The following is a 4,036-nucleotide window of genomic DNA, read 5'->3' on the forward strand; positions in this document are numbered from 1 at the left end:
TGAATATTTTTCAACTTATTTACCAAAATGCCATCAAAGCTATTTTAGTCTCGGGGTCTCACAACAATGCAGAAGCAAAGGGTCACATAGATGAGCCACCTGCAAAACTACCTCTGGCGTAAGAAAACTGTTGTGGTTGCATATGTCCCTATTCACAACTTGGACAAGCTCTAACATATGCCATACCACAACAGTGACATGATCCCTATACTCCACTAAACTTTGTAGTAGGATGTGTGACCTCGTATCAATAACAAAAAATCATGGGGTACTGCCCACCTGTCACACTCTGTGTTGAATTGTTTTCCTTTCGGTTTAAACTGTTTTTGTTTCTGCTGTTGATATGACTTCTGAGGTGGAAATGACAGTGCACTCTCTGAAAAATATGAATCACCACTAGGTATCTGCGGAGCCTGTGGTTGTCTAAATCATCTCAATCATGCCTCAATTCTTATCGTCTTATCCATAGATTCTGCATAAATGGTAGGAGAACCAACCATGACCATAGAATATATCTGATAGACCAATCCTTCCAGAAATTTTTAAAATTTTTCTTTTTCACTGACAATCACATGTGGTACATAAGTGAGGAGAGCAGAAAGCTGTCAGACATATTCTTAAACAGACATATTGCCTTGACTTTTGGGACACTTTTTTTCCTTTCTCTTTATTTCCTCTAGTTGATCATTAACCTCAATAGAATCCAAATCATCGAAATATAACCCAAATGCATAATCTACATGTCATATCCATAAGATATTAACATGTAATTCATGTCGTGCAAGAGCAAGTCATTTCAAATAATTAAACACGTGCACACAAATTTCTTGTTCATGAACTCGAGTGTACTGACTATAGTACGAGGGTATCTCATTCTATGCTCTGATACAAAGTGTGAGGGCCCGTTATCCTAATCACGATCTATTAAAATGCGATCATGATTAATCACTGAACAACAGAAAATTGAGTTAAAATTTACCTTTGAACCTATAAAAATTCCAGCGACATTCCCGTAAATAGGACATTTCAGAAAATAAAATACACAAAATAAATAACATACTCCCTCGATAAACACAACTAACATAAACAAGTGTCAGCCGGATACAAGCATGACATATACAAACCAAAAACATCATAGAACCGACAAGGGTCGATAATAACATAATGCAATCCTCCAAATATATACATATAGTATTTGAGAGATGAGAACACTACGCAGTACCTAAATACAATTGAGTCCACTCTCAAGGAGTTCTGATACTTCTTGATGCTTCCTCTTGAGCACATGACGTCGAACCACTTGTACCATCTGTCATGTCCGCTTACAAAAGAAAATCTTGAAAATGTCAGCTCAGATAAATCATCTAAATTCATTTAAATGACCTTATCATCATATAACAATATCAAAATCATTTAAATTCAATTAGATTATATTTTAACTATTTAGGCACTTTAAATTCTTAAATTTTCAATATTCGATTTAAATGGCTAAAATCAATTATTTCTATTTAAATTTATCGTAAAATTTTATTTATAGCTTTAAATATCTCTAAAATAATATTCTAGCGAGTAATTTTCTTAAATTCCCAAACTTTGCATTTTATATAAATAATTTAAAATATTTGAATTCTATTATTTTATTAGCTCGAATTATTGTGATAAAATCTAATAATTATGAAACTAACATAATTTTATTAAATCATCACATTATTATTTAAACGATAAATTCTAGATTTGCCTGGTTATACCTTTAAATAACCAAATTCCGGAACCTTCAACAATAACCTAATAATTAATGAATATTAATGTGATATTTTGACCAAAATCATATTAAATCTAAAGATTAAAGTTTACCCTCGGGCAATGTAATGCCCGAGATTTTATGTCGTGTTAAATTACGAGTATTGATTTTTAATCGAGACGATTATGAAAGGCTAACCGAGACACAAAATGAGATCGCGTGTGAGAATTGATGTGCGAGGACAGTAGCATCGGCGCACATGCGCGACCGGATGCGCGAACATGCGCCAAAAAGGCAGAAGACCTCGCGCATATGCGCGGAAGATGTCGCGCATATGCGCGAGCCTATGCTGTTGAGTACCAGTAGGCCTCGCGCATATGCGCCAGTAATGTCGCGCATATGCGCGAGCTGCCAAGATTGAGACCAGTAGGTCTCGCGCATATGCGCCAGAAATGTCGCGCATATGTGCGAGACATGCAGAATGAAGAAGTGACATTTGGCTTGTTCATGTACGTTGGTATATATATATATATATATATATATATATATATATATATATATATATATATATATATATATATATATATATATATATATAGACATGCGAATTTTTCCTCAGAAGAAAGGCAACGAAGCCGAGGAAGGAAAAATAGCTTTTGAATTTTAGAATTCAATTTGCGATCAATCCGTCTGTTAGATTTTAAATCTGAGTACGGCACCGTGTTCCTATCAACGCAGCTACTACGGGACGTAAGTTTTATTACGTTTTGACATGTTTTGAAATTATGATGTTGCCAGAATTGAATACACGTCATATATGTTGTTCTTGACATGTTAGACAGCGTAGAATCGAAGTCAGATTAAGAAACGGACTGAATATGGAATTATTATGAATTTCAGAAGGAAATTGACTAGAATTGATATCAGATTTGTAGGGTGGTTGATTGTAAATGTTTGGAATTGGTATAGACTGATATGGTATTATCAGTGTCGCCAAATTGTACTGTTGTACTGTCAGAATTTGATAAAACAGAGATGTTGTGATTTGATTAGAATATTGATACAGAATATTGGTATTGTCGTTGCCAGATTGAACAGTGACAGACGTTGAATCAAGACTTTGATTGTATCAGATCGACAGCAAGAAAGGTATAAATAAATGTTGATTCGGGATTGCACAACTCGAGTTAGGTTTGACTTGAGTTTCCTTAAATCACATACTTTATTTTAATGCATTGATATTTGCAAATTATCAGATTGATATGTTAATGTATTGACTTAGAACAGGGTCAGAGTCCGAGTCTAGGGCAGACAGCCTAGCTAGGACAGAACCGCCGAGTCTTTCTCAGAACCGATAAGACTCTAGACTTACGGTGTATCGAAGAGCTTCAGATGTAGATCGACGTCTATCTCAGACACATTCGATACAGCATACCAAAGTCTAAATTAGATTGGGATCCCTAGAATTGAGATAAGATAAGATTAGCTCACGAGTCATTGATTCATGTAGTCAGACTAGATACATGTTTTGATGTTTGTTTATGCTTTTATATATGATTTATATGATTGCATTTAATACATTCTTTATACTGGGATATTTATATCTCACCGGAGTTATCCGGCTGTTGTCTTGTTTGTATGTGTGCATGACAATAGGTGGGACAGGTACAGGGTCACAGAGATGACAGACTGAGATTAGAGTGGTGATACCGGACTTGGACTAGAGCTAGGGTTTGAACACTTGATAGTAGTTGTTGAACCTGAGTTTGTATGATTGTATATTTTATCAGATTTATTCTTTTATACTGATATGTATAGGAGTTTGATTCCATTACCTTCCGCATTTTTAAAAATAAATTTAGACCCTGTTTATTACAATTAGTCCCAATCACGATTAAAAACATGATTAGCGTCCGGATCCCCACAGGCAATGTGAGGGCCCGTGCTCCTGATTAATTTTTAATTATCAAACAACAGGATTTATTAGCGTAAACAGCAAAAACGAGTAAAAATTTTCCATTTTGGGCCTACAGAAATTTCGGCATGACCTCCCCGTAAATAAGACATACCAAAAATTCCAAAACAACACAACAAAATATTTATACTCGAAAATGGAGTCCAATAAAACAAACAGAATACCAATTGCACATAGAGCCAGCTAGGCTCGATCACACCAAATAATATCCCACACTCAAAATACAACCATACAAATACACGAGGCATCTCCTCAGCAAATGAATCAATATAAATAGTATATCTGGGGACTCCCAACTCAAACCAACTCACTGGGCTCCA

Source organism: Primulina eburnea, chromosome 9 (genome assembly GCF_022965805.1).
Source record: "Primulina eburnea isolate SZY01 chromosome 9, ASM2296580v1, whole genome shotgun sequence".
NCBI lineage: Eukaryota > Viridiplantae > Streptophyta > Magnoliopsida > Lamiales > Gesneriaceae > Primulina > Primulina eburnea.